Source organism: Phasianus colchicus, chromosome 2 (genome assembly GCF_987193195.1).
Source record: "Phasianus colchicus chromosome 2, bPhaCol1.hap1.1, whole genome shotgun sequence".
NCBI classification, from domain to species: Eukaryota; Metazoa; Chordata; class Aves; order Galliformes; family Phasianidae; genus Phasianus; species Phasianus colchicus.
Genome location: NC_143437.1, coordinates 76,969,888 through 76,989,733, shown reverse-complemented (window position 1 = coordinate 76,989,733; position 19,846 = coordinate 76,969,888). Strand labels below are relative to the sequence as shown.

At 38.8% G+C, this 19,846-nt stretch overlaps 1 long non-coding RNA gene across 1 annotated transcript; it reads right to left on the bottom strand.

Annotated features, from left to right (window-relative positions):
• Positions 1-13,740: 13,740 nt before the first annotated feature.
• Positions 13,741-19,376, bottom strand: LOC149919121 (uncharacterized). The gene is made up of 3 exons (XR_016464782.1): positions 19,268-19,376; positions 16,502-16,615; positions 13,741-15,178 (listed from the first exon to the last, which is right to left on the bottom strand). It is a non-coding gene; the product is annotated as an uncharacterized LOC149919121 (long non-coding RNA).
• Between the last annotated feature and the right edge of the window lie 470 nt (positions 19,377-19,846).

The following is a 19,846-nucleotide window of genomic DNA, read 5'->3' as shown; positions in this document are numbered from 1 at the left end:
GTTCTGAAAGCTTTATATGTTCGAGAGCATAGGAAAGAGCAGTAAGTGCCTTCAGAAGGTTCACCTCGTCGAAGACAGTCTGTCTTTCCCTGCCCAGACAGCAACTGCAGATCTCATGAGACCATGGATTGCTTGTGATTCCTATTAGGACTTCAATATTCCCAGCTAACTCTTTTCAAGGCTTCAGGCTCCTTCAAAAGTTTTGGGGAAATAATAAAAATAAATTAAGCCTATCAATACTTCTAGTAGTGACTTATCATCTCATCCTTCCTACTGCTTCATAGCAAAGTGCAAAAAACATAGGCATCTTGTCCAACCGTTAGAAGGAAATTCTGTAGTCAGGCAGTTCATACTATAACAGCCCTCAGAGAGGCCACAGCATTGCTGAATGAGACACTGAAAAACACAAGTTCCTCAGAATCTTTATATTCTATAAATGAACCGCAACCTGAAATCTTATTGTTAAATGTGCAAACTCTGTAGACAGATAAAAATGGCCTAAGCAAAATGAAAAAAATTTACAGATAACAGTTGTACACAAAATTATTTTTTTACCATCTTTTATATCTTAGCAGCTTTGGAAGTCATGAAAAAATGTTGATTAACCAAGCAGAAGGAAAAGACAGCTTAGTTAGATGTGGTTTCTTTCAAAATTTAGTATCTACAGCTTTAAGAAAGCCATCTCCAGTAAATATTTGTACTTCGAATTACTCTTATGTCACCACAAATGTCAAGTGGCCCGCAGCCACTCTGCACAGCTCTGTAAGCTCTGGGGATTGCAAGCAAGAAAACACCATCCCACCCACTTTCAGATGTGGCTGTTCCTGTTCCATATACTGATCATTTGTCTTACCTGTCCTGCACATCAAGAAGATTATGGAGACACACATGAAAGAAGCACATTTTCTTTTGTGCACACAATGCAATTTCTACAACTATACTCACAAATTAAATATTAGTCTATTAACTATTAAAATAAATTCGGTAGGTTCAATTGTCTATATTTTAAATGATTAGTATGGTCCAAGGCATAATTACAGCCTGTGTTTTGCAGCAATGGGAGTTAGCATAGGCCAGAGACTATTTTGTCTCACCACTTTCTTTACTGTGAGGGTGGTGAGACACTGGAACAGGTTGCCCAGTGAGGTTGTGGATGTCCCCTCTCTGGAAACATTCAAGGCCAGGCAGGATGGGGCTTTGAGTAAACTGGTCTAGTTGGAGGTGTCCCTGCATATAGCAGTGTGGGAGTTTAACTAGGTGATCTTAAAGATCCCTTCCAACCCAAACCATTCTGTGATTTTATGATTCTATGATTCCCAGAAGGATGTTAATAATTATGGCTGTGAGTGCTCTGTGCCATCTGGTCTCACAGCCAGGGAATGGTCCCAGGTACATTTAAATTGCTAGCATGGACGTGGTCAATGAGGGCAGTCCTAACACAAGCCTCACCAGAAATGAAAGCAGGAGGAATGGAATGTATTACTCTAAAAAACATTTATTTTTCTAACCAGGAAAGCTAGGAAGATGTCTGCACATAACCCTTTCTAAATCAGCCCTTTCCTTCCCTGCACACTACTGTGTATTAGCAAGCTCTGACACTCCTGTGTTTCTAGTTTCAGTACTGGGTATGCATCAAGTATGCAGAAGTCTGTGAAAATGGTAATATCGTGACATAGCATATCTCTTTAAAAAGGAAAGATTTTCTTCAGTTCTCATAAAGTTTCAGAGGTCTGCATGGATCACTGCATGGGTCTAAGAATATTGTGAGGTAGCATCTCTTCTTAACCTTTCCTTATTCATATTATTCTTCAAGAATAATATTCAAGAATCTGCCCTTTTGATTCACGTTAACACAGTGGGGCTATTACAATGTGTCCGTTCTTAAATCAGGACTGAATGATGATAAAGGTATTGCAACATTCTGTTTTGTTTATGCTTTTGTTTTCTGTATGTGTGTGTGTGTTCTGCGCTTCAAGAAGTATCACGTACTCCAAAACAGCAACAGCAATAGCAAAAAAAAAAAAAAAAAAAAAAAAAGTTATATATAATCATTAGTCCTGCGGTTTTAATGATTTAAGTAAGTGGCTCTGAGCCACAAGCAACCAGGAGGAATGTTTTTCCCCCTACAAGAAAGCATTTTTATAACAGATAAACACTGCCTTGAGCTCAAATTTTCACACACTGAGCAGTAAATTGAATTATATAGTGCTAGAGAGCTGACTGGATTTCTTAATTATTTCCAGACTTGTTAACTTGGGCAAAAATGGGAGAAAGAGAAGAGTGTGTTGGGAAACAGTGGGGCAGGTCATTCCTGGGAAATGGTAGAAGTGGCCCACACATACGTATAGTTTTGTTGAATTTTCCAGAGGAAGATAACATACCTTTTTTTCTACTGCTACTGGAGCCATGGAGTAAACATACAAGGAATGAAGGACCTTGACTTCCCAGTTGCTGGGCTACAGCAAGTTCCACAGCCTGTTTCCTTGAAAGGCAGAGAGCAAATTTCCCTTTTTCTTACCTATGTAAGACAATTTGAGAAGGAATTCTATTATCTTCATCCCTTTCTCCTTCCCAAGCTTCTGCAGAGAGAACTATTTACAATAGTATCAAATCCCAAATCCCTGTGCCTACAAGGGATTTTAATCCCTTATCTCCAAACAATAGCACTATGTATCTCATCACAGAGTCACCACATGGGGAAATTTGTGACTTAAAAAAAACACTGATACCAACCTTTTATTTTATGGTTGAGCATTCTCGATGTGAATGAGAGGTCAGCAGTCATCTCCCCCTCACTGTTTTTTCTGTATACAAGGACTTTCTGAAGGTTTATGATATCACCTTTAACCCAAGTAATAAATACACAGCAGAGAGATCACAGGACGCATTAATTTCCTGCTCTGGCACTAAACATTTGAAAAATCTGCTTGAGATATGAACATTTAAATCCAAGTCACCCAAAATTAAAATCCATTTGATTCTAAGTTTGTCCTGTCACATTAACAAATAGAGAAAAATTATTATCAATAAACACAGCAAAGCCAGAATGAATTATTCCTGTAAAATTACCTTCTCAATATCTATATGATTACTCACAATCAAATGGACTCAAAAATCTCAATATACACTGTAATACACAAGTACAGGCTACATGTGGCAAATATTTTGCTTCTTTTAGGTTGGAATAGCCACACTGCATTCAAATAAACTGTCTGAATGATAAGTTAGGCACAAAAATTGGGTAAAAACAACCTTTAAAGGAACCCCAGAACATGTGGTTTTGGTCATCTCATGTCCATTTGCAAGCTGAGAGAAGAGGGAAGAGAATGTTGAATAGTTTTGTCTGTGAAAATATTTTGCCTGGCTTGATTTTTTGTAGAAAAGAAGGAGATAATAATTATTCTGACTTTCATACATTCTGTTTCCTATAGTTTACTTGCATGTACCTGAGATGATTTTTTTTTTTTGCATAATTATATGTTTTATTTAGTGTGTTTTTTTCAGATTCATTTTGAAGCAAAATTATGAAATAATAGCAAAACTAAAATTTTCCATTTATTTACACAGCCCGAATCATTACATCCCAAGTGCTTGCCAGATTGGAGCCCACCTAAGTGACTGAAATGATCCAAGTGTCATTAGGTCTTGAGTTCTCACTTCCCACTGAGGGTGCCCAGCAGGTCTGAGAGTCTCTTGATTGTTCATATTGTCTGAAACTGAGGGAGAGCAGCCTTGGCCCAAATTTTACACTAATGATGGTTTCCTGAACACAATTACGAAGCTTTGTACTTTCTGAAAAACAGCATTAGAAATCATTTGCTCTAAGGATACCCTTTTTCTGCTCCAGATGCAAAATTTAAGATACACAGTTTTCTTTCCCCACTCTCAAGATTCTTCCTTATTAGAAAATAACTGATAAATATGAAAGATACAGAGTCACTACTAAGTCTTCCATTTGTTCTTTAACTTTCTGGTTTTACTGTTTTCTTGTTTCTGTTGTGAGATATTCATTTGCTCCCTGCCTGCTTTTCTAGTCTGTGCATATTTTTCTCATCTTGAGAGATTACTGAAGCTGATTTAAAATACTAAGTAGCAACGGACTTTGATTTTTGTTAAGTGTTGGCTCCTTAGCCTGTCAGCAGTCTTTTCTGACATAATAGTTTAACTTTGCATCAATAACCATTTCATGTTGGTGATGAACATCTTGTAGTGGCCACAGAGAATTTGTGAGGTACTGGAGGAGCAGATTGTCAAATGTATCCAAAGGTAAGACATATAAAGCAGTCCTAAGTTTACTCTTCTGTTTTGAAGATAATGTCTTACACTAGATTGATTACATACAGCCTGAAAAGTGTGGCTCATGCATCCACTCTCGCTGCGTGCTGAAAGATAAAAATCCCATTTGCTGTATTTTATATTGGTGGTCTTTGACACTGGTAATGCAGATCTGTATGTTCCTTGTAAATCACAGATATAATGACTGCCAGATAACAGCTTACTTGACTGCTGAATGAAGTGTTTCTTAGCTGGAAACTGAGCTATGCCATGATCATGATCTAGTGACTTACAGCATTGCGTGAGTCACTTATTTGTATCCCCATTAAAGTACATGTGTGAAGAGCTGTGTAGGACAGTGCTATAGTCATAACCCAGCATGACTTGTTCTTCAGCTATCCTAGCCTCTGTCCCGTACATTTAGCTGAATTTGTTAGTTTGTTCATATTCCTCTGTCATCATCCTCAGCATGGTATTCAAGCACTCTTTGTAATCCGAGAAGTTACAGTACCTGCATGGAACTTGCAGAAGAACACAAGACCACTTTCCTTCTCAGAGTTTGTTTCGGCAAGTAGGACTGACATAAAACCAGACAAGTCTATGGTCACTTCAAAGTCCACAGTTGTTGGTACTCATTGTTCAAAGAGTAGTCTTCCTAGAGCAGTAACACGGCTGTCAGGGATTCTCTGAAAGGTTGCCTCTTCCTCCTCTCTCATTATAAACTTTCTAAAGACTCTGTAAGGGCTAGGTACTTTCTTCAGGTAATCTGTACTCTTGACATATACCTAATGAAATACTCTAAGATTTTTTTGATCTATTAATTAATTTAATCAAGAAATGTTCCACCCTATTGCACCTTTAGCAACTGCAGCTAGATTCCCACCTATGCTGAAGATGTGACCCAGCTCTTGCTAGTTGGTGGCCCCTGGCAGATACCTCTTGTTACATATTCTTTCCAGTTGAACAAGGGTTCAGGCAACTCCTGGTGTGATACTCATTTTCTGTCTTTCTCCAGATGGCAGTATGTCTTTTCCCAAGTAAGCGAGAAGTTACCCTTGAGAAAATTCCCATTCCAACATTTCCACTCTCTCTTCCTTTGAGTTGCTCTGAGGAGACATTCCCTTTCCAAATAGTTCCTTACCCATGCGTGTCTTTTCAGCTTTCTCCATGAATCAGACAGACCTAGGGGGAGGTCTAAATACGGCCATCTCCACAGAGACATCCACATGTGGCCATCTCCTCAGTGGAGTCTGTGTGGCCATCTCCTCAGTGAGGTTTATATGTTGTCATCTCCTCAGTGAGGCCTACAAGCAACCATCCCCTCAGTTATGTCAGTGTGTGGCCATTGCCTCACTGAGGTCTATGCCAGGCCGCCTCCCCAGGGACTTCCAGGAGTGGCCACCTCCTCAGCAAGGCCCACACATGACCATCTTCTCAGCAAGGCCAGAGGTGTCTCTACTGCGCCTTGCGCCATGCTGACCACAGCTTGGCACCACGTGCGAAGGCATTGCTTGTGGTAGGGCACAGTAAGCATCTGGCAAAACTTACAGCCAGATCCAAATCTGCAAGCATGCACATTTTGTGGACTTATTTGAAACTTTGCTTAAAGTGTCACACATGGAACTGTGCAGAACTTGGCAGCAGCTAGTTATGTAATATACAGTCATCCATCTGCCGCCTCCGTGAAAAGCGCTTACTCAGATGTCTGCTGGGCGGCGGGTGGAGGCTGTGCTACCCAGAGGCTGGCTATTAAAAACAGAGCTATTACTTATTGACAGTGACAACAAACCAGTAAAATCTTCCTGAACCTCCTTTTTTTTTTTTTTTTTTTTTGGCTGCCAAGCCTATCGTGACTGGAGGGAGGAGGCACATCAGACCACTGAAGTAGTAAAGCCTGTCTAAATGAGTTTCTTTGTATGTCTTCATCTGTCACCAGTATTGCTTGAAATGAAAGCATGGGCTGAACACGTTAGACTTACCCATAACTTCACACAAAGAGATTCCCAGACGGGTGCTCTCGTTGTACTGTCTGAAACTCTCAGGAGCCACTTTCCCAAATAGTGCACACATGCCAAGAGAGGCTTCAACAATCTGGGGGTCATTCTTAGTGTCCTCCAGGGCTCATATCTGCTCCCAGCTCTGGCCCAACCCATGACACACAATGGACAAATATTTATTTGCCTTAGATCCTATGGCAGGATAGTTTAGGCCCAAAAGGTGACAGACGTACAAGTTTGTTTTTTGAAACACCAAGAGGTTTACAGAACAAATACAACTCCTCGTCTTAAGCTGAATATTTTTAAACAAGGTTGTCACAATGTCACATTTGCCAGCGCTTTACTGTGGAAGCAGCATTGGGGAGAAATGCTTCTAACACGGTTCCGATAATGGAAACAGCTTAAAGTAAACAGAGTTTTTCATCAGTGCTACACCAAGAACTGGAATAATAAATAGAGATAGGAGGTAGCCTCGCACTTCAAATAATTTGTGGGAACCTACTTCCACAAACTCAGCCCATTTCATATTTGTGCAGTTGCTGACCATAAGGGCAGCCATAACCCTTGCTGTGTCTTGGACAAGTGCCGTGCTAATCACTCCTCACATCATCTCCAGCCACAGTGACTGAAATCACTTAACACTGTACAAGTGTACAAACTACAACAAATTTCCCCAGCTTTCAGGGCAGCCAGTTCCATTTGATTGGCAAGTCAGCATAGCAACTGTCTACCTGGGTGGCAAAGAGGAGCTTGTGTCTGTACCTTTTGGAAGTACCAGTACCAGGATGAGGTAAGATTGTCCCAGACCTTTATGTAAAGATAAAACATGAAAAAATATATCAAGCTGAGAGAGCTGTTCAGCAGCACTTAAAGAAGATAATTTTGTAGTTGAATGTACAGATCTGAAGAATAGAAAATTAAGAGTCCTTCAAAAATCCAGCTTTTGTTGCTATAATTACTAATATTTGCTATGAAAATGTTTGATTAGTCATTTGTTTTCTGATCTTGACAATTGGAGTCACCATTCACTCTGAAATCGCAACTATGACCATTTGTGTGATGTTTAGAAACAACTAACAAATAAAGACAAACCACAAGTAATATTGCTTACGTAAAACCACCATCAGTTTCAGTTTCTCTATCTTTATTTATTTGTTAGATCCACTCCAGGTATTTTTTTTACAAGGATGTAAGAGAATTTCCTCTCCACTTAACTGCCATTCTCAAACTTGCCATAAGCCCAATTAATTCCTGCTGAAATTCAGCTTGCTTTGAGTGTTGCTGAGAAAAGCTGTTTCAGAAGCTTTGGAATCAGACACTGAATCACTAAAAGCTATGTTGCAAAATCCACAGGAAGGATTTTTCCAAGTCTTCACTCCAAGAGGATTTCCTTGTTAAGGTTTCCCATCTTTGACAAGTGTAATGCATTTATTCTCTGCTTTTGCCCTGCAGAAAAGTCTGAACAGGCAAGGCAGATTTCAATGATTTCTTGTAATTCTGTTCACGTGTGACTCTCCGTGTTCATAAAAACGGAGGTCACACGTGGATCTGCAACAACACACATCCCCATATTCACTCCCAGTTCCTAACAGTGACATTCACATTACCAAAAATGCCTACTCTCAGAGCCTCCCGTTGTTTCATAGTGAATCTGAGCAGCAAATCCCAGACCCATTTTTACAAGGAACTGTAGAACTTACTTATATTTATGAAGAAAAAAGAAATGATGGATACTTTCCAAGATATGTATTTACCCTTGATCCCAAACCTTTCCTGCCTTGTCTTTCTACTTCACTTCTATAATGTGCTAATGACGTATTTAAACAGTGGCACAACATAGCAGTATCTAACAGAAACAACAGTGAGTAACAGACTTTTGGCACATCCCAGGGACAGCTCCCAATAGTCTCGAGGGTGCAGACCTACTTGATCCAACAACCCAGGCACAGAAAATTTTGGCAGGTAATATTATCTTGCCATGTGTCACTTAGGAACTAAAAATGAATAGCCCAAAGAGTTTGATTTCTGGCACTTAGGGGATGGTAAATATTATTATTATTTTTAAACCAATGTTATTATTGGATAGACATTAATAATTTGAAAATAAGATTAGTGTTGAAAAGACTTCTTTGGTTTTGGCTTTTTATAACCTTTAAATCTGGGTAGACTATTCCTGGACAAGTATTTCAGCTGGAATTTTATTTTCATTTTTTCTTCTATTTACACTGCAATCTATTCCAGAATACACAGTGCAGAGCTGACTTTGCCTTGGGATATCATCTACATTTTTTTACATATAAAAGGCTTTTGAAGAAAGGAAGTCAAACAGATCCTATCACAGATATACACTAAGTTCATGCTCAATTCCTTGAGAAGACCCTACATATTTCAGTGGCTGTGGCCATCAGATCCAACAGAAACGTGGAACATGTGTAGCAAATACACTCCGCATTTCTTGGAAGTCAAAGTTTTAAAAATCTGATTTTACTTTTGTTGTAGAGTGAGATTAAGACACTATTTCAATACTCTGCAGACATATCCCTACTTAGGTTTATACTCAACTTCTAGATCCTAGGAATTACTAATTCTTGATCAACTACACTTGAGCTTTACTTAATATAACTGCAAATAATGACAGAGAAATTAGAACGAATGATAGCGGCTTTCACTGGCTTTTGTCTTCACGCAACAATCTTTCAGATGTAACGTATCCCAGACCTACACAGTAAAAGTAGATCAGACACGTCCAGTTGCTACAGAGAAAATGTAACAGAACAAAGCCAAGTGGAACACAATGTGATATATACACACATGCATATTTTAGAATTCCTTTCGTATTAGTATAGGAGATATTAAAATGATATGGAAATACTAATGAACACAGTCCCAAAACCAGCACCAGTTACTCATCCAGATGAAGCATATCTTATGAAGCATGAAGAGAAACACAGCAAAAAAGAAAATTAAAAAAAAAAAAAAAAAAAAAAAAGGAGGTGGATATCACAGACATAACTTCAGAGAAGTGTCAATATTAAAAGCTTATAGATATAATGCAATACTAATTGATTATTTTTTTCCCTTTGGTTTTGAGTGGAACCAGTAGAACTTGGAATATTAGAAGTACATTGCTACATCTTCCAGCCTTTGGAAAGCAATGTCCTGAAGAGGTAGAAATGACAATTCTATTTCTCTCTCCTCTTCTATGGAGACTGCTGACTGGGTAGTTTTCAACTCTGTAAACTTATTCTGGCACAAAGACGTAGATCAGAAATTAAAAGCATGTGAACATATCTATTCTTCTTTTTCTTACTTCCACTTTAAAACATCTCAGGTACATTTTCTTCAATGTATCTAAGTACAAAATAGATAACACTGGGTGATACAGTGAGAGAGGAGACCTGGAAAAGATCACTATTAGTCTCCTCTATTAAGAATGGTCAGAGTTGCTTCTCAGAAGTTTTTGGATATGTAGAATAACAATATATCTCTTAATATGCTGATAGACAGAATTGATAGAATCCTAATGAAAAGAACTTAAAATAAATAAATCCATTTCCTGTTGAGAGAGGCTTTGCATTAGTCTAAAATGAGTTTACTGAAAAAAAAAAAAACTGCTGGTTTGCTGTTAAGGACATTCTGAAGGAATAGAATTCATAAAGTAATTTTTGAAGCAACTCCCTGAACAAATGTCAATGTCTTTTATGACAGACAAAAAAGACACACAGGCAATTAATCTGTGGTTGCCAGGTTGATGAAAAGGAAGAAGATTCTAAGAAGGATACAAGTGATTGCTTTTGCTCTAGCTTCAAGGAGATGGCAAGGGATAAGTGCTTTGATAAAGTTTTACAGGCATGAAATCACATAGCAAATATCTTCAGCAGAGTGTAACTGTCAAAGCTTCTGAGAGGTGGAAAGAGGCAGATGGGTGGAAAAAGGTGAATCATGTCTATACCATCCAGCAGTCTCCACAGCCTGCTTGGCAACCTCCAAAGTGTATTGCTTTTAACAACAACCTTTTTCCAATACTGGCTTATAATAACATATTTGGCTTGCATCAGGCCTATAATGTGCTGGGTACATTCTAAAAATAGGAAGACATGGGCCTTGCCCCAAGTGGCTCAATATATAAGATGTTAGCCACCAGATTAAGGGAGGAGAAGAGGGATAAAACCTTTTAAAAAATAGCATCAACTACTTTGACATGTTATCTTATTACTATTATCTGGGAATTTCTTGCTCAGAGGCATGTTCAGCATGAGAGAGAGCCAAGCTGCATGCAGCCAAAGGGCAGCACAATCATAGTTTGAACAGCTGCACAATCTACTGCGAGAGGCAATTCATTCTGACATCGCACAGGGATAGAAGTAATTTTGTGGGAGGACCCTGAAGACCTGCATCGTCTCTCCTTCCTGCTCCAGTCTGACCCCAGATACTCAAACACATCACCCCCATAGGGCCAGTGATGTGTGTGTATTCCTGCTGATGAGAGGACCTTAGCATCATTTCTCCCTCTTTCCCTCAATGATATATGAATCATGACTGGAGTCATGCAGATTAGGATCCAGAATCTTCATTCCTCTTACTCAGAAGCTGTTCACATTTGTAACTCCCTCCCTATTCATGATTAGGATGCTTTCTTGGGATATGGAAATTTGAGCTCATAAAGACTGAGAAGTGCACTGAACCTCACATTCAATTTCTACTTTGTGGACAAGGGCTTTGGTAGCAGGCAGGCAGGGCTGGCAGATGCTGCTTATTTTTTCAGTGTCTGCATTTAAGAGTTCCACTGTATGAAAGGGTGCCAAGCAGTGCATGAGGGGCCAGGGGACTCCTTGAAACCCCTCACCAGACCCCTAAGGGGAAAGAACTGTAATCACTGAGCACCTCTCTCTCCACTGTGCCTGACTATGGAGACTGCATTTCTTTCAGAAGTTTGGTGCTTATTTTCTAATGCCTGAAGTTTACCTCCCTTAAATGAGAGCTTTTCAGGTCTGATTGAATAATTCAAAACTGCATGCATATATTATAAGAAAAACGTTGGCCCTCAGATCTGTGAATTTCCTTTCCTTCTCCTGTCCTAATTTCAGAATGTTTCATTGTTTGCCTTAGAAGCTATGCCTTCTCAACTACATCTCTCAGATATTACTCCTAGCAGTATCTTATAGTGGAAGCCACTGCTGTAGGAAGTGGCTCTCTCCTGTGTAATTCTTCCTCAGGTGAGGTACCTGGCACAAAACAAAGCTCATGCTCTTGCCAGTGCATCAAAGCATCAGCTGTGTGATTATGAACTTCATAGGCATGGTGGCTTCGTTCAAAAACAGAACGCTTCTAAGGCACCTGCAGGAAGTAGCTGATTCAATTTCTTCATTCTGAATATATCCTTCTAAATCTAACTTTTCTGATGGGCAGATCTCAAAGGTATTCTACAAAACAAATTCAGCATTCCCGGCTGAAGCACGTGCAGAACATTTACAGGTTTTTGTTATTTTTTTGGGAAGCACAGTCAAAATCTCCCTTTTGGCCACGACTACGTGTAAATGATCTGAAGATAGCTAGGAGTGTTTTCACTGTTAGTATTATTAATAGTGAATATCTGAGCAAATAAAAAAGAAAATAAAACACAGCTGTGATTAATATATTGCAGTAAGTTCTGTAGAAAGCAGTAATATACATCTATATTCTGAGTTTTCAAATTCCTTGAATCCTTTTGTCTTCAGAAATAGAAACTTCGGAAATGGACTCCAAGAAGAAAACTTGAGAGTTTTAATGAGAAGGATTAATAAATATAAGAAGTGATACCTCATAAACACGCCATTAGAAGAATTCTGTCTGTCTCAGAGTATGTTTTTTCTTTGCTTGGACAGTAGCATGAATGGCAATTAAACATACTGTGAATTCATTATCTATAGACTTAACTGATAGCCAAATCTGAATCTGTCACTGTTTCTTATCCCATCCTAGGTCTCCATTCTTGTCGCCGTGGCTGTTAAATGTTTCAGCTGTTTTGAAATTTTACACAGATTAGTACTTAGTAAGTTTTAGAAGTTGTGGAGCTCAACAGTGTTGCGCTTTAAAGGCCCCATCCTCCTGCAGTCAGTGATGTTGAAGTGGGGACTTGAAGGAAAACAATAAAAGTTCTTATGTGTGCTACTTAAAAAGAGCGTATCCATACTAGCATATTAACATGCAAATTCTATGTGTGGGCCTGCCAAAATATATAAGCATTTTATCCAAAATATATAAATACAATCTACTTCTCTGAAGAGTTATCATTTTATTTTAATGCACATTTGGAGCACTGCTCACTTAGGATTTATGCTCTTCTTCTCAGAGTTTATATTAATATGAAACAGATTGCTAGGTTTTAATAAAGAGGCAGTTATCTTCTTCTGCTAATGGATTAAACACAGAACATTATAATTCCAGTGCTGCATCCAAGAGCAATAGGTGGCCCGAGTTCTTTTTTCTTATTTCATTGTCTAGTTACAATGTCATACAGATAGAAACATGTACATAAAACATCTGGTGTTCACAAAGGGGACCAGTAGGACCTAAGGAAATTGTCAACTTCTGTCAATATTGCAGCAAACTCCTCAGAGTTCCTGTAAAGGAATATGTTTGTCTCTCAGAGAAGATAGTTTCTCTTAACTTCAAGAAAGTCTGAAGGTTTCACAGTAGGGCAGAATATAATGATGTTTTTATCAAATTTCTATTTTAGTTCCTACAGAACCCAAATAGTTTTGTACTTAAATGTCCTTGATTTGTGAGCCCCGGTGAAGATGGTGAATGAAGTTTACCAATGTTTTCACATCAAGGTATGTATAAATTTGATTCTTCACAAAACCTGCTATACAAGCTTCAAGAGAGAGCTTCTGTTGTGCTATTGCTACTTACTCCTTTTTATTTAGCCTTGGAAAAACAGTGAAACTGCATTAGACACAGAAAAGAAAAAAAAAATAGAGGTAGGCAGAGAACAGAGAACAGTCTGAGCTTCTGTCTGCTCTGTGGACTCGCTAATTGCACATATGCCCTGCTTCTCTTACCTTGCCTCTGTTGGTGGTCTTCTGAGTTTAGGTGAGAGTGCACTGCCTTGACATCTTAGATCTACACAATTAAAGGGCAGTAACCAAAGTCTTCCTTCATTTGACCTGAGAAGCTTGCTTCCTCCCTTCCAACTTTTCCAAGCCAGGCAAGAACTATTGTATATCAGGAAAGGTGCATGACTTTCCATAAAGGTGCTGGACCTGCCAGCTGAGCTAACACAGATGCTTTGCCATCCATCCCAGAGGGCTGTTGCGGGAAGCTTAAATCCCTGTTGATGCACAAGAAAACTTATATTGTTAATGGTTTAAATAGCTGCTAAATATATTCAGGCATGTTTTTGCTGTTGTTGCTGGGATTTGTTTGTTCTTTCCAAGAAAACATAGGGCAAAATTCAGACCTGATTTAAGTAGAGGCAAATTTATTTACTTGAGAATAATTGCAGTCAAACCCAACAAAACTGTGATCACTCTGTGTTTGGAAGCATGTTCAGATTGATTCCCTTCTCTATGGAGCTGCGATATTCTTTGAAAACATGCATGCATATGAAATCATATTTATGTGTATTAAAGGACTGTATGACATAGCACAAATGGTTTCACTACAAATGGGCAACTGAGGGCAATTCCTGTCTGTGTTTCTTCCTGAAAAGATGAAAAATTGGCAAATGAACTAAAACCACACTTTGACATTAATGAGAGAGCTGTAGCAAATATCTAACTACATGTGAAAATGATCTCCTGGTCACTCAGTGTTACATTTAGTGATGTTTCTTCTAGCTTCCTCCCTTCCTCCCTTCCTCTCTCTCCCCTTCCTCCCTCCCTCCCTCCCTCCCTCCCTTCTTTCCTTCCTTCCTTCCTTCCTTCCTTCCTTCCTTCCTTCCTTCCTTCCTTCCTTCCTTCCTTCCTTCCTGTGTGTGTTTTCACACAATGACAGCCATGATTTATGTATATATATAACTATTACATGACAACACTGTAAGTGCTGAGAAATCACAATGCTAGTTCTTACATGATTTGAATTTCTGGTGGGAAAAGATAGTGCTACTATATGGTATAATATTTCAGAATAAGAGGTGATGATCTTAGGAGAATAAAAATGGTGTACAGAACACAACATTATATCCATAAAGCTAAAAGCTAACTGTAAATAGATTTTTTATGGTCTGATCTTCAAGTTTGATTCTTATGAATTGAAACAAACTGTCAGAATGAATTCTTACCCAGAAGCGCTTTTTGCACAGAAGGCCAAAAAAAAAAAAAAAAAAAAAAAAAAAAAAAAAAGAGATGAAAAATAGTTTAGTCTGTTTTAGCTATTTCCCATTGTTCACCAGCAGATACTCACAAACAGCTTCCAACCCTAGCCATCTTCTCATATGTGATCATCTCAGGCCAGGCTGAGCTGCTTTTCTCTCTCTTCAGCAATAGATGTCAATAGCAAGCTTCCTACTCTCAAAGACTTCATCCATTTCAGCACCAGAAAAGAGGAAATAATGATTCCCTTCCAAGCTCATCTTGCTGTGGACTCTCAATATGTCCTTAGAAACTTGTTGCTAATACAGCTAGGCATAGTTTTGTATTTCATGTTCCGAGTCTCTGAAACTAAGCCAACATTTGTGAAATTCAGACACATTATGACACATTTAGAATCCCCAAACACAATCCAGATTCAGTGAATTCAACATTTTGAAAATGTTCAGGAATGTAACTCAAAGTCTCCTCTTCTTCTTGACGATTGCAAAAGAAATCAGAAGTGATGAAGGTGGGGGTGGACCATATCATACTTGTTTCTGTTTTTCCTGCCTTTCTTTGATTTCCACACATGAAGACTTCTGGCCAAGGAAGGCAACTACATGCATAAAGTTGCTGAAAAGGAATGAATACATTATCTAGTCATACATACTGACTGTGAAATGGAATTGCTTATATATTAGTATTACAATACAGAGAACCAGAACCTAGATCTGAAAAGTTACATTTAGTGATGTTTCTTCTAGCTTCCTCCTTCTCCCCTTCCTTCCTTCCTTCCTTCCTTCCTTCCTTCCTTCCTTCTTTCCTTCCTTCCTTCCTTCCTTCCTTCCTTCCTTCCTTCCTTCCTTCCTTCCTTCCTTCCTTCCTTCCTTCCTTCCTTCCTTCCTTCCTTCCTTCCTTCCTTCCTTCCTTCCTTCCTTCCTTCCTTCCTTCCTTCCTTCCTTCTTTTGTAATATAGCAATTAGCACATAATATTGAGCATAACAAGCCCCAAGAAATAGTCTGGTGGCAAACTATAAGCAAACCTGCTGGGTAACCCACTGTGACACTTCCCTCTCAGTCCCAACTAAAAATAACTGAGAAGGTGGTGGTATCAGAAGCCAAGGCAGCAGAAATGGTAATACACTGTCTCTCTTACATCAGCCAGGGATTCAGATTGCAAGGACAGGCGTCCACCAGCTAAGTGCACAGCCTGCATTCGCCTGCCATTCACCTGCCCACAGAGCAGATTACAGATCACACCAGTTGTTCACGCAGAGGCACCAGCAAATGTCAACATGCTTTAAGCACAGTGGCCTGAGCCCTGCTGAAGCTAGCACATTGCTGTGATGCTAGGAAGCCAGCATCATATCCTTCTTCTGAACGGAATTTTTTGTGCTTATTTTTTGCATGGGAAGTGGAAGAGTGAACTGATCTTCAGAATTACGGAGGATTCAACTGAACTGCTGATAAATGCTGAAGATCAAACAGCTATTGTCACGTTAGAAGAGCTCAGTGGCATCTCCCAGTGGCCTCTTCAGATGTAATTTCTGTAAATGTTTAGTTTTTAAAAGCAAGAATTTTGCAATACATTCTGTTCTTTCCTTCTTTCTTTTTCTTTTTTTACATCTTTCTTTTTTCTCTTTCTTTTTTTTCTCTTTCCTCCCTTCCTTCCTTATTTCCTTCCTTTCTTTCCTTCCTTCCTTTTTTCTTTCTCCCTTTCTTTTTAATAAAAGAAGAAAAGATGAAGAAGAGATACAAGGCAAAGAGATATCTAAAAGTAATTGTGTAGGTTTATCTTAATCACAGATTCTTCTGCACCAGAACAGTCCTCCATACCTCCACAAATTCACAAACAAAAACAATTTAAGAGCATATATAAGTCATTTATGTCCCACACTTGGCCTTGCAATGCAGAATTTGGAATCATTATCATTGAATGCCTATTACATTACATACTGTTTTCTCCAAGAAAGAGGATCTGGACTCCAACTTCCTATGATTTCAGGGAGTCCTTCATGTCAATTTGATCAAGCTGATATCCAGGTGTCCAGAAGGTTGTCCTTGTGATGCCTGAAAAAAAGGAGATAAAGTAATGGTTTTTGAAAGTCTGCGTTGCCTGAGAGCCCAAAGGGTGGCTCAAGATGGCCTCTTCCCAGAAAGCCAATTTAAGAGCAGATTCTTCCAGGCTGAATGCCAATTCCTGATCACTGTGACTTGCTTCAGGGTTCTACTTTCCTCTGGCTGTAAAAGGATAACCATGCTTTTCAGGCCCTCAGTGATATAGGACTTTCCTGACTGAATTCCTCCTTCAAGCTCAAGGAGGAATCAAATGTGTGTCTGAGAGAAATACTTACTCTTGCTTTACAATTTTCTGGAAGATAACCGTTATCACATTGATTATTTCAGTGGTCAGTTCTAGGCTTTTGTCTTTCAGCTCATTTTATTTGAGTTTTCCATTATACCTTACTAGAATTACATTCCCTGTGGACTGTAATCAAGTGACCCTGTTAGTGGTATTTTTTGCTTTTCCTTCTCACTCTTTCTTATATTGAAAAATATCAAGACCTTCAAATTATTGTCTCATTTTAATGCAGAAGGAAAAAGCTGAATATCATAATTTTTTTCTTCAATCAACATCTGAAAGAAAATGGTATTGGATTATGTTCAACTGCAATAAAAGGCATTTGCAGCTGAAAAAATACTACATGCAAACGTCTCCCATTGATGACAGTGAAATTAAACTAGTGGAGTGAAGCTTCAAAGTCCAGGCTTTCTTAACAATTGCTGAGAGTTCTTCTGTGAGTGGCAGCACAGTCACATAAATGAAACATCGGATATGCCAGGAACATGTTCTGCTGCAGCAGACAAATTTGATTGGGAAAAGTTCAACTTTTCACAGTGACATAAAGTAATGTTCTTTTTTAAAATTTGCATCTTCTATAGTTTATGCCATGTGAATTCTGTCTTTCTCTCTTATTTCGCATCACACTGTTGTTTTGCAAGCACTTTGGCTCCCTTGATTCCAAGACATTCTGCAGGGATACATTTTGTCTGCCTGCCAGCTGAGAACTCCTTATCATCACAGCCTGTCAAAAATACTTGTGTTTAGCAACGGTTGCTCTCACTGCTCTTCTTTCTGGTTGGTGGAGTTGTTATCTCATCTGCAACAACAGTGTCCATATCATTTCAACAACTCTGAATTTCTTATTTTTGTCAGGATTGACAGCAGTGCTGCTGTTCCTGTTTATTGTGCACTCTCCAGGACTGAGTCATCTCTCTGTGCTCTGTGACTGCCAGGTCAAGTTCCTTTCATACAGGGGAGAGGCTTGTAGAGATTCGATAAGGAAAATTGCCTAACTAATTCCTCGCTGCAGCTTTCTGTGATGTGATTAAACAGTGCATCTCAAAGTAGTCTGACATACAAGACATTTTTATTTTAGTTTAAAAAAAAAAGCAAAAGGAAAGAAACAAAAGTTTTTACAGTGACCCATGGAAGTATTCTTGGGCCTTATCCTAGGGCAAAATTAAAGGCACAGGAGTGATCAGAACAGAAATACTACAGTGGGTTTATTGAGCAGAGAAAGACTGATTTACAGTAGTTGACTTCATTTTTCTATGTGAAATTGAAATGCAATTTTAACCATCAAGCTATTTTTTATTGTAAATAGTTATTCAGATAATCAGAATATTTGGGTTTTTTTTTTTTTTTTGAGGGGAAGTTTTTTTTGAGGGGGAGCGGGTATGTAAGACAACAATTTTTCTCTTTTCCTACTAAAGTGTTTACTTGTCCACAGGGATGTAACCAAAAAAACTCACATCATGAGAAGTGAATACAAGAATATAAGTGTAATTCTAGTGGCTCACACTGGAAATTCATCCAGTTGAGCATCCTATCTCCAGCGTATCAGTAGCAGATGTGTAAGGCAGGCAAGAAGAACAGAAACAGCCTGCAGTGATAGCTACCCAAAAGGCAACCTCAGTCCCAAGTTATTTGCAGCTTGAGAAGTATTTGAATATTAAGTCTTTTGAGGTTTTTTTTCTGTGTTTCTTTTTCCTCTGAGTGTTTTCATGCCTTCAGTAGGATTTATTTAATTTCTTTGTCCAGTCAGTAACTTTTATCATCCAAATTACCCAGTCATGGGGTTTTCTATAGTTTACCAATGATTTATGGAGGAAAAAACTCCTTTGTTTCCTTGACATTTCATCCATTAGTTTCATATAAGGTCTCATTCTGTTTTGATGGCTCTGCTTTGGAAGAGACAATGGGTATCTATTTCTTATTTGCTATTTGTAGGGCAAGCATGATTTTACAGAGCAGATCTGTACCTCATCAGTTGTCTGCTGCTCTGCTCAATCCACACTCCTCACAAAAGCTGAACCCTACCTTAATAGTTCTTTCTGCTCTTCACTAGACCTTATTCCAGCTCTGTTAAAGTCCTGCAGAGACAGAGGACAAAACTGCCTACATTGCTCAGGCTTGACTGGGTCACTATGGGCTGTATGGCGTTATAATCATGTGGACTTCTTGCCCACCAGTGCCCAGAATCTGATTTGTTTTCTTCATTGTTACTGTATTTTGGGGTATTATCCTCATGGAACTGTGTTTTGTGACAATGAGATCTCATTTTAAAAAGGCAGTGATGGCAGACCTGAGAGCTCACCACTGAATAGGTCAAAATGAAATCATTTCTTTCTTTTGTATATATTTGCATGTTTACCTACCTCAAGTATCTTTCATTCACACAGTTATTTAATCTTGTCTTTTCCTCACTTTCTTAATCTGGTCAGACCCTTCTTCAACCATGAAAAGGCCCTTATCCTTACCACCCTAAATAGCTTACTATCATCAGTGCACCTTGTTACCTCATAATTCATTCCTTGTTTCATATCACTTATGAACACATTGAACATCTCAGGCCAGAACTCAGATCCTGCAGGATTTCACTCGTGACTTCCCACCACCTTTTGTTCCTAATCTTCTCTGTCCTACCTCTTAATCAGTTATTAGTCATGTCAGAGTTTTGGTTCCCATCACGTGGCAGCTCAGTTTCTATAGCTGGCACTGATGAGAAAAGCTTGCTGAAAGATTTTGACTAGGACAAAACAGCTCAGTCATCTACCTCATCTGTGTGCTTACAAGAACTGGTAAGAAGGCTTGCATCTGGAGTCATTGAATATATCAAACAAAATACAGAGATATGAAAGAAAAATTGAGGCCAATTCACACACAGTTCTGTTTACAGCAAAACATTCTGCCCTGTCTGCTTGGCTGACAGAAGACAGCAGTACATATTTGGCCTT